Genomic DNA, 12,225 nt, shown 5'->3' on the forward strand with positions numbered 1-12,225 from the left:
TTTGGTTGTATTGATCGAAAGTAGGTGCATAGATTAAAGATTGCAAATTTGTAATTTTTGAGGTGTTTATAGGAAGCAAACATAAGGATTATCTACAAACCGGTTGTTGCAGATTACATGTTCTATTGAGCAATCAATGAAAAAGGTTGCTTGATGTATTGCTGTGCACGTGTTGTGAAAGATTGCAGAAGACTAGCTTGTTGTGTTGTATCCTTGTTTGTGATAATGGCAGAGACAATGGAAATCCCATTATTGAGAAGCTCGACAAGAACAACTATCCTTCATGGAAGTTTCGTGTGACGAATTTTCTCATTGGAAAGGGCCTTTATGAGTTTGTTTCAGGTGAAGAAAAGGATCTAGAGCTAGGTATCCCTCCGACTGTAGATGAGTTAAAAGCATGGAAAGAGTGGAATGAGAAAGACAAAAAGGTGATGTACTGGCTATCTGCAGTCATTGATAATACTATGCCGGGACATATTAGGAATGCAGAAACTTCACATGTAGCTTGGACAATTTTTGAGAGCATGTTTTCAGTAAATACAAAGGCACGAAAGATTCAACTCAAGCAAGAGTTGAATGCCTTGAAGAAAGGGAAAATATCTGTCAATGAGTATGTATTGAAGGTGAGGAGCATTGTAGATGATTTAGTAGCGATTGATGCAGTGCCAGATGACGATGATTTGGTTTCATCCACTCTGAGTGGGCTTAACAATGAGAAGGCATGGAAATCATTTGTTACTTCAGTATATGTACAGAAGCCATTTCCAAATTTTGATGAGCTGATCTCTCTCATGATTACTAAAGAGATTAATATGCAAGGTGATTCATCTGAAAGAAATGGTGAATAAGTCCAAGCATTTTACTCGAGTTCAAGAAGGGGATGTGGTAGATCCTCTTCGAGAGACCGTGGTATGGGATGTGCCGGTGATAACCAACAAAACAGGTTCAATCAACAGTTTGGTGAAATGTAGGTTTCTAGAGACAGAGGAAACTTTAGAGGCAGGGGGAGCTCTAGAGGAAGAGGTGGATGGCATAAGAAAGGCTCTGGAAATTCTGCTATTGTTTACCATTATTGTGGCAAAACATGCCATATTGTAGCCTCGGGGGAGGGGGGGGGTCACTGATGAATATATGTATATATAACGTGAGTTCAAAATAAGGGGTTTTTAAAACACTAGTTTTATACAAATTTTACATACAGAAGGGTATCATATAAAGGGGTTACTTATAGATTGAATAGAAAAGGGTTGTGTTTTATTCAAGAAAAATTCACAGATTAGGATATTTATAAATAGGCCATGAATGCACGTTATATAGAGAATATATATATATAGCGAACCCCCCGAGATTGTAGCCCATTGCTATGCAAAGAAGGCTGATACTCGGAGTGGTAAATTGAAGCAAGGAAACTATGCATTGTCTTCATTACAAAATGAAGACAAAAATGAGCGTCTGTTTGTTATGCAGCATATGATGAATGCAGTTACAGGAAAAGGGGACACATGATGATGTATGGTATGTTGATTCAGGTGCATCTAATCATATGACCAGTCATGTTGAATGGTTTGGAGAGATGCAGGACTTACAAAACCTAGGTTATGTGCAGATGGGTGATGATTCATACCACCCAATTTCACACATTGAAAAGGTTCCCTTGTCCTTGTATGATGGCCGGACAAAGAGTCTGATAGATGTATTACATGTGCCATCAATAACAAAGAATCTAGTATCTGTTGGCCAAATGGTAGAGTAGGGGTTGCAGGTCTAATTCAATGCAAAAGGTTGTTTTGTAGAAGACTTTAATAATAAGTACAAGTTGGTCGCAAAAGGAAGTAGAGTTGGCCGAATGTTCACTTTAGATGCTAGAATTCTTGCAATGGATGCTGCTATGTATGCTAAAGAAAAAGTAGTAGTTGCAGATATTGAAATATGGCATAAACATATTGGATATGCAAATGTGCAAAGGCTGAAATTAATGATTGCCCTGTTTTAGAGTTGCAGAATTGCATAAAGTTTGTGAAGCATGCCAGTTTGGTAAGCATGCGAGACAACCCTTCTCGCATGATAGAGAAGTGAGTAGAAATATACTTGATGTAGTACATATAGATGTTTGGTGGCCTACACAGAATGTATCTCTTGGTGGCAGCAAATACTTTGTCGCATTTATTGATGATTGTTCAAGGAAGCTATGGATATACTTCATGAAGGAAAAGAGTGATGTGTTTGAGCACTTCAAATATTCTAAGGCAGCTATTGAAATAGAAACAGACTTAAAAGTGAAGTGCTTGAGATCAGATGGAGGGGGAGAGTACCTCTCTAATGAGTTCAATGGCTTTCATTGGATACTCTTTAGAGCAGAAAGGGTATCGCTGTTATAACCCTGTCACAAGTGAGTTCAGAGTGAGCAAGGATGTTATCTTTGATGAGATGGGAAGTTGGTATACACCTGTTGATGATGTTTTGGATGATGATAACGATCACGACAGCTATGTGCAAAAAGATAAACAAGAATCACAGAGTCTTAGTGGACTAGAAATATCATTGGTACTACACCTACAGTGAGCCCTTGGTCTGGGAGACTAAGGAGTAGCCCCACATCTTCAAGTGGATCTATAAGTGTTGCAGGGAAGGACAAAGGAAAGAAGAAAGTGCTGGATGGTAATGATACATCTACCAGTCATTTGGGATTTGATGGAGATTCTAGTGGTTCAGAGAGCTTGGATGATGAGCTTGGTATTCCTTCAGTCAGGACACCAGGTGTATAGAGAGCTCATGGTAATGTAAAGGCTCCATTGAGTGATCCGATGGTACGCAGATCTAGCAGGTTCAGATACCCTGTTAAAAGATTTGGTTTTGAAGCTTATGCAGCTCACCATTATGCTTATATGGTGAAACTAGTTGAGGATGTTGATCCCACCTATTTTGAGGATGCTATTAGTCATGCTCATTGGGATACAACAATGGATGAAGAGATGGTTGCATTAGAATCCAATAAGACTTGGGATTTGGTACCCTTACCTAAGGGTAAGAAAGCTATTGGCTGTAAGTGGTTTTAAAAAGTCAAGCATAATGCAAACGGTTCAATTAGTAGGTATAAAGCTAGGCTGGTTGTAAAAGGCTATGCTCAAACATATGGCATATATTATGAAGAGACATTCAGTCTAGTTGCTAGGATGGCAACGGTTAGATGTGTGATTGCCTTAACAGCAGCCAAAGGTTGGAGTTTGCAGCAAATGAATGTTGAGAATGCCTTCTTGCATGGTGAATTTCAAGAAGAAGTGTATATGGAGCAGCGAGCATGTTATGAGGATTTAGAGCATCCCACATATGTGTGCAAGTTAAAGAAGGCGCTCTATGGGCTGAAGCAAGCACCTAGAGCATGGTCTGACAAGATTAGAGAGTGCCTTATCAATATTGGATTTTGTATTTCTGATATTGATCACTCACTTTATGTGAGAAAGGGAGATGCAGGTTTGGTCATCATAGTCATCTATGTGGATGACTTAATTATTACAGGTGACAGTGACAATGGGATTGCTGAAGTTAAGGACTTCTTGAAGAAGATGTTTGAGATGAAAGCTTTGGGTGAGCTGAGATACTTTCTTGGTATTGAGGTGATCAGATGTGATGATGGTATATGGTTGTCCCAAAGGTAGTATGGCTTGGATATGTTATCCAAGTATGGTATGAGAGCATGTAAGCCTCTTTCAGTACCATTGGAGCAAAATGTGAAGTTGAGTGCTGATGTGGGGGATGAGATAGAAGACCTTACTATGTTCAGGAGGATAGTAGGGAGTTTGATTTACATGAGTATCACAAGGCCAGACTTGAGCTATGTTGTTGGCCTTGTCAGTCAGTTTATGCAGATGCTGAGAAAGCCTCATTTGGATGCAGTTAGACGTATATTGAGGTATGTGAAGTTCACATTACATTATGGACTTTTTTATGAGGCAAGTAAGGATGTACATGTCTTTGGATACACAGATGCAGATTGGGCTGGTAGCATGTCAAACAGAAGATCTACGAGTGGATTCATGTTTTCCCTTGGTAGTGCAACAGTTACATGGAGCAGCAAAAAGCAACCTACAGTTGCTTTATCGAGTATAGAGGCTGAGTATAGAGGTGCTGCTATGGCAGCATGTGAGGTGGTATGGCTACAAAAGTTATTAGGTGATTTGGACATGCAGGGAGATGGTCCAGTTGTCATTCATTGTGACAACATGAGCAGCATACAACTAGCTAGGAATCCAATATTCCATGCTAGGACAAAACACATTGAGGTGCACTACCACTTTGTGAGAGAGAAGGTACTTGTAGGAGAGATTGACTTGGTATATGTCAGCACACAAGATCAAATAGCTGACATTTTCACAAAGGCATTGAGTGCAGAGAATCTTCGAAAGTTCCGAAGCTTACTTGGAGTTGCAGATATATAGTTGAGCTTGAGGGGGAGTGTTGAGATGGCAAGCTCAACACGTGCGGACATTGATGATGGACCGCCTGGCTAGATGGATCTGCATGTCTACACTTAGCACATTGGTGGTCATTAAGATACTCACATGGCCATTGACTTATCACTTATTATATTTAGTTTGTTACACCTACCTACAGCTGGCAAAGACATAGCACCAGTCAATTAGTGTAGTCGGTTATGCACTGTTTGAATTAGTAGGTCACTTTCCTTTATGTTGTATCTTATCTATACTTTGTGTACATTGTATAGTGTGAAGAAGAAGAAGAAACTAGCAAGAAATTGTTTTGGCCTCCATCTCTCTTTTTGTGTTCTTGAGTGAGCTTCCTCTTGAGTATACAATGTGTGTTTGGCCAGCAGCTCAAGTAAGTCCCCCCAGCACACGATTCTTGGCATCCCCCAAGTAGGCTAGAGAGAAAGCGCACGCCGTGATAGGTCCTGCAAATTAGATCCTAGTATGGTAATGGCTCTGCACAAGCATAGATTCTCACTTGCAAAACAACAACCAAAAGCTCATACCCGAACAAAGATAAATAGAGAACCTCAATGGGCCAATCTAGCTAACAAGGGCAAAAAGGCCACACCACAAAAACATGTATATGTTGCATTCAAACTGCATCTAGTCAAAGCGGAATGCAACAACATCAAGCTACAACTGCGAGGATGACTATGCATGACATGTCTGAGACAATAGATGCATCTTGAACAGCACTGCACAGATAACCCAAGATATCAGTAGAGAATCCACATATGGTCATGTAGTTGGGGACTCAAAGGCATGTATCAGAAGGCTTGAACTTATGAGCCAAGACTCGGAAGATGAAGACATAGTACCACCTCCTTATTTTATGAGCCAAGACTCGAAAGATGAAGACATAGTACCACCTCCTTATTTTAGGGTCAAACTCACTGCAAAAAGAGAGCACAATGTCAATGCTCTCATTGATGGAGCAGATTTTAATATCTTGATCTATGAAGCATGGACTCTACTAGGTTAACCAAAGCTCACATCGACTAATGCAACTCTTAATCCTTACGAGGGACACCCACAATTGCTTATAGGGAAGTGTAGAATCCTTGTGGCTATTAAAATGGGAAGTGCAAAATCCTTGTAGCTATTGAAATGGAAAGCTTGCCTATCCTATTCCATGTCCCTCCAAATAGTGCAAATTGTGGAAAGGAAACCCTCATAGGAAGACCCTTCAAAAGGGTGATGAAGGGTGAGGCCAATTATGTAGCACAAAGGATACACTTGACACTACAGGGGGTGTGAGGATAATCACAACCTTTAGTAAAGGTGACCTCATCCAACCTCGAGGGAAAGACAAGGAATATTCTGACATACTAGACAAGCCTAGTAATGAGAGCAAGGACTTGTTGAAAGAGGTGATACAAGCGCATGTTGAACAAAGAGAACCAATGAGCTAGGCCATGCTTGAAACAAGAAGGTTAGTAGACAATGCCAAGGATAGCCTTTGGACTTACAAATATCATAGAAGACCACAAAAAATCCCAAGCCTTATAGATGAAGATATTGATGGAGAGCCAGCACAACACCACGATGTATATCCAAAATGTTGCTACGTGCTTAAGGGTATTACACTAGTAACCGATGGATTTGGGTACCAAAACCCTTGACCAAACCACCTATGTCTCAACTGAAGGCCAGATCGTATCAAAAGTGAAGAAGCTCAGGAGAAAATCTAAACAAAAATCCAAGTCTCGATTCAAAAACATTGGAGTGACTCAGCCCCTCACGATTGAAATCAAGAAACCAAACATGACTATTCGAAAGGTAGATCCTCAGCCTAGCATGCTTAACAAGTGGATGTCAAATGTAACTGTCGAGTTTGCACAAAGACCACTAGTGCCCAAGGAGCCTTTGACTTCCCAAGTGGATAATGAGAACTACAGGTGCAATGCTGCTCATGATAAGCCTAATTGCTTAACAAAGAAAATGGCAGAATTGTCTAACAGCCATGAGCAAATCTTCCAATCAGTGCCAGGTCCACCTAGGAATCCCAAATCTCCTACACCGTCTTTCCCTAAACGGACACAAGAATCACAACAACAGTTTTCAAGTGCAGCTACTCAATCCCAATCTCTATCTCCATTTGAGCTTTCAAATGTCCAAGATGTGGGACATGACACCACCCCTAATTCTCAGCCTAAGGATATGCCTATGCAATCCACTGTGACTAGCTCAACTAATGCTCGCATCGATCTACACAAGTGAATGCGCAAAGGGAAACAAAATACATGACCACGTTTGATCTACCTAAGGACTTGACACCGCAGTCTACCAATAGTAGCCTATCCATTGAACTAGCCACTACTACTTCCGATCAAGAATCATAGCAGTCACACCCTTTGGCCGTGATGATACCCCTTGCATAACATGTCCTTAGCAATTCACCTGTGAAAGAGATATCGCAACCAATATCCTTGACATCTCTAGCACTTCTAAAGCACCTAAAGCCTAGGCTTGAGGAGAAATATCTCAAAGATTTGGTCAAAGAGATAGCGCATTTGACCAATGAACTACAGATGAAGTTCTTGATGAAGCCTGATCACGAGCTGACAGCCATCACACGTGCATACATCTATGTGGACATCAGAAGGCCAACACCAAGAGCACACAAAGCTCATAACTGAACCCTTGAATTTGTAATCCTTAGGTCACTGGTTCAAATCCGGTAGGTTGGATTATGCACACCCTTTTCCCTGTGTTGTTCGGACGGACCCCTCTCATCAAACCGTTGCGCTTTCCAATTCAAATTACTCTTTTTGCATGCATGTCCATTACCATAAAAATAGATCAGACAATCCTTTGAAAAACGGTTTTATGTTAAAGAACTTGCTCTACACCACTGTCTCAAGAGCGGGTAATCCCCGACCAAGTTACTTTCTCTCTTATAGGCTAATGCAATTGGCTCATGATGAAAGCCATACCCTTGACAATAGTAGGTGCACACCAAATATCGGTGCCAAATCAACCGCATACAAGCACGTGGGTGTGAAAGTTATTAGCAAATTAGTGAGCTCCTATTGCCAAGTCTTGTTTTAGCCACTTATGTGGCTTTGAGCCACTTTTGTGGCTCCCTCCTTGACAAGACTAGTGCTAAAGCAATAGTAGCAGACATACACTAACACATTAAACCACTTTAAAACAAACCATGCATATGCTAAGCACATAGGAGAACGTAAGCCCACAAGCACATGCATTAGCGTAGGAACATTATCACATAGTGCACAAGAGCACTGGCACAAAATAATACGAGCACACATGGTGCACAAGCACATGGAAGCACGAGAGTGCACAAAAGCCTCACTCGCACATGTACACACGGTCCGATTCTCACTAGTCTCACACACTCGCCCTTATTACTGTTACATAGATGTAGGTGCACCCACTGAGGGAGTGGACAGGCTCGCAACATGCTTCTAGGACATAGCCCAACTTCTGTAGGCCATTACGGCCCTATGACTACTTAAGGTCTTCACAAGTGCGCCCACACCTAGGTGCACAACATCCTTCTTTCGTCTCACATGCTTAGGGCAAACACTCCCATAGGATAGGGTCATAAGGTCATAAAGTAATGTAGAGTGCAACGTGCATTAATACTGGCCTTTAGGCATTTCCTTACGCATAGTCACTCCTCATGTTAAGTGCATAGAATACAAAAACACGCTCCCCCCTAGACACACATACCAACCCCTTCTCACCCCATTTCTACTCAGGCACAAGTGCTCCTTGGGGTGAGCACAGCCTTGCTCACACTTAGCACACATAACCACATAGTGCATCCTTAGCTCAACAAGCACACTTAGAGTCACATCAACTCACGGGTTGGGTTAAAACTCCCTTCCCTTAGTCACACAACTCAGCACACCCACCTTAGGATTCGTCCCTTCACTCTTTTGAATCTAGGACCCTAGTTGTACTCACTATCTCACAACACTAGTAAAACCGTTCACTTTGACCCAGGGCACATTTTGCTGCACACCTCCCAATCCTAACCTAGCATGTGCTTAGACACTTAATTGGTACACCCTTAGATTATATGCATCCTTTGTAGGCACATTCCTTAAATGCAACCTAGAACTAAATTAGGCCCTCACAAGCCTCACACAATAGGAACACGCCATATTCATCTCCTAGGTTAGATTCTAATCTGCCTACACCACAATGACATTGTAGACTTAGGCACTCAAAAATAGGTCCAACTATACCAAACTTGGATTTCTTGCATCCCACTTGGGCAAGCCTCTTGCACATTAGTGTGTACATGCACACTCTCTTAGGGCACTTCACTCTTAGACAACCTACATTCCACTATAGATGAGGAATCCCTAGGTCACATAGAGTTTGCATACTTGAGATCTTAGGAGCACTTTTAGTTCTATTTCTTCATTTAGACTCACTTTTAGGTTGCAATGCATCTTTCCTTTCCTCGCATGTTTGATGACCTTCCATCAAAAGTTATTAGGTATACCTCCATAAGGTAAAAAATGAGACTTGTCTCCAATGGTTGTGAGGTGCATAAAGAGCTCCAAATAACTCAAGCTTCTACATTGGACCATTATACTCCTCAAAGCCAAAGTTTGATGTTGCAGTCAAATGTCTTATATTCTATATCCCATAGAATCATGTGCCCCTAGAGAAATGAACCCTTTAGGATCCCTCAAGGAGAGAAAATGAACACTTAGAGTCACATCAACTCATGGGCTAAGTTAAAACTCCCTTCCCTTAGTCATAGTTATAACCTTGTTTGAAAAAGTGCTTAGGAAAATATAAATGCTAGGAACTTGCTTTTTCCCTTGTTTGAAAAAAGAACTAATTTAGGTAGTAGGTGGAAATTGAGGAAAAAATCTCAAAATTATTGGGAAGGTTATGACCTTGTTTGAAAAAGTGCTTAGGCAAATGTGAATGCCTTCCCTTAAAGAAAGATTTGAACGAGAAACCCATAAGCACAAAACTACAATAAGTGATTGACTACAAGTGAATGAAATCTAGGGGGATATTTCCTTAAGATAAAATAATGTGAGAGTGGGATTTTAACACCCAAGGCTTGCCATAAAAGATCGGAATGATACAAATTTAAAGCGGAATTTAAAGCCCAACAAAAGTGGCAGACACGAATCTGACAATTTTTAGTGGCTGTGGAAGACGTGAATTCAAATTTCTTCAAAAGACCAACCTTTGCGATGGTTGCAAATTTTTCATAAATTTTTTGAGTATTCGATTGAAGTAAGATGATATTGGCCGTTCAAAACCTCAAGCCGGATGCATAAGATTTTTCAAATGTGGTATCATTCGCCAGACATGGAATATGCGAGAAGCCAGGCACCTAGAAGGTCAAAATTGAGCCAAATTTTAAGTAGCCATGGCCATGACCCTTTGGGAGGGCAAAAAAAAAAGCCTTAATTAAAAAATTTATCAATTGGGAGGAGGGGCATTTCACCTACGACACAGAAAAAACGGCACCCCTCCTTGGCAACAATTTGATGGATGAGGGATGGAGATGTTGAAAGCAAGCAACCAATCTGATCAATGCTATGGATTTCTCAAAATTTTCACTCTTCATCACCCAATGTCTTGTGTAAAATGGTTGCCCGAATGGATATTTTAGAATTGTCTTTCCCCTCTCTCTCTCTCTCTCTCTCTCTCTCTCTCTCTCTCTCTCTCTCTCTCTCTCTCTCTCTCTCTCTCTCTCTCTCTCTCTCTCTCTCTCTCTTTCCCCTCTTGATGCATGCTTTTATGGTTCAATCTATGAGAGAAGGGGGTGGGCTGATTTGAGACATTTTGATTAGGAGATGATGTTGAGACACAATGGAGCATAGATCAATGTTTGGAGGAGCGTTAGCGGCTATTACTGAGCATCAATAGCCTTCCAAATAGGAGATACATGTAAAATAAGCATGATTCTATCATGAATAAGTGACAAATTTCATTGTTTTATGAGAAATCTTGATTGCAAATGGTTGAGAATAATTTCTTTTGATTTTCAACAATCTATTTTATGAGAAACATTAAGAAAACAAGCAAGAATCAGTCGTCTAGTGATTTTTTCATAAACACACAAAACTCGCAAAATTATGGTCTTAGGGTAAATCATGGATTTTGGGGGTTTTCATGTCTCAAAGGCATTCTCATAGGATGAAAATAATTCTCAGCAAATCTAATTAAGTCACATTAAAAAATATCAGTATTTATTAATAAATAAATAGAGAAAAAATGGAAAAATAGTTTTTTTACGCTTAAAAAATAGAAAACAATAAGATATGTATTCATGGATGTATGGTAGGGTTGAAACATGAGGTTTAGCCTCATTTTAGCCCTATCTTTATGTTAAAGTAAATATTTATAACTCTTTATGAAGGAAAATACATAAAAACTCTCTCTAAATCTACCACCATATGCACAACCCTAAATGGTAGGGAGAGGAGGGGGTAATAAGTGTTGTTGATTACATGTTGAATCTGATTTGTTCTAATGTATTTTGCATATACCATAATTATGCTTAGAATGAAAGCATAAAAAGAAATGGTTTCGCACTATCACAATGCTGTTTTAAATGAATAAAAATAGTTGAGTACTATGAATCATTTACACTTGCATTGCATTCAATACATGGTATCATCCTGGATGCATGGCAATTGTCTTCATAAGCATTGGCCCACGCTGAGGGTGAGGTATCCCAAGCTATAAGGCTAGTGATTGATTTCTTTGGGGAGTGTGCAGTGAGGATGATATTCTATCTCCTAAAATGACTAATTGAAAGAGAGGATTATGTACTGTATGTGCCTTATATTTGAATGGTGCATCTCAGGGCCAATCCTCAGGTGTAGGAGAGCCATAGAGGAATCGTGATAATAAGCCGAGGGGTGCTCTTTGTATCTATTTTACGTGGTGTATAGCACTAAGATGTGTAGGGGTTCCCTGTGAGGAGTTTGGAAAGGGATTCATTGGACTATAAATGTTACAAATGCTTATTTAGGTTAGATTAGTTTGTATCCTCCGGACGCTCATGGCCGTGAGGTTGTGGGGTGTTTTGGTTGAGCATAGAGGCTCGATTAGAGCCTTAGAGCTAGTTTCAGGCCCGTTTTAGGTCCCAAAAGGTGGTGCATTTGGCGGAAGTAGCTAATAAGTGGCGATGCCCAAATCTTGGTCGATAGGGACCGGTTTATTAGTGTATGCCAAAAGGAAGTGAGATAGACCCAAAAGACCATCAAGCCAATTCAAACTCCTTTAGCGAACTCAATCGTCATGGCGCAACCCATTGCAATCCCAGTAGGGATGCAGAACTTACCAGCCTTATGATTTCCTCTTTCCATTTTTAATGGATTAGTCAAGGAAGATGTGAAACTTCATATTGATGAGTTCCAAAAGTTAATGTTCAACTATCGAATCCAAGATGAAGGACACTTGATGATGTTCTTTAATATGACTGTGAAAGGATGAGCTGCAGTACGGTATCATAGCCTAAAGGCTGAGCCTAAAGGTTGGAGCCATAACTGCGATTGATCTATTTTTTGTGGCCTTCCTGAAGAAAATTTGCCCCTAAAAGCGGAGGTTAGTATTGGTTATGTGTTCTCAATGTAATACATCAAGAACCTCACGAGAATTTTTGAGGCTATGCTAAGAAATTGAAGGAAGTATTTTGTAAGTTGTAAACTTACATTTCCATTCCAGATGTTACTTAGCTATGATACTTTTTGCATGGGCTAGAATTTAATATATAGGTGCAATT

The sequence above is a fragment of the Lygodium microphyllum genome, chromosome 5, assembly GCF_053477565.2.
Source record: "Lygodium microphyllum isolate KBCC chromosome 5, Lygodium_microphyllum_v1.1.10, whole genome shotgun sequence".
Lineage (NCBI taxonomy): Eukaryota > Viridiplantae > Streptophyta > Polypodiopsida > Schizaeales > Lygodiaceae > Lygodium > Lygodium microphyllum.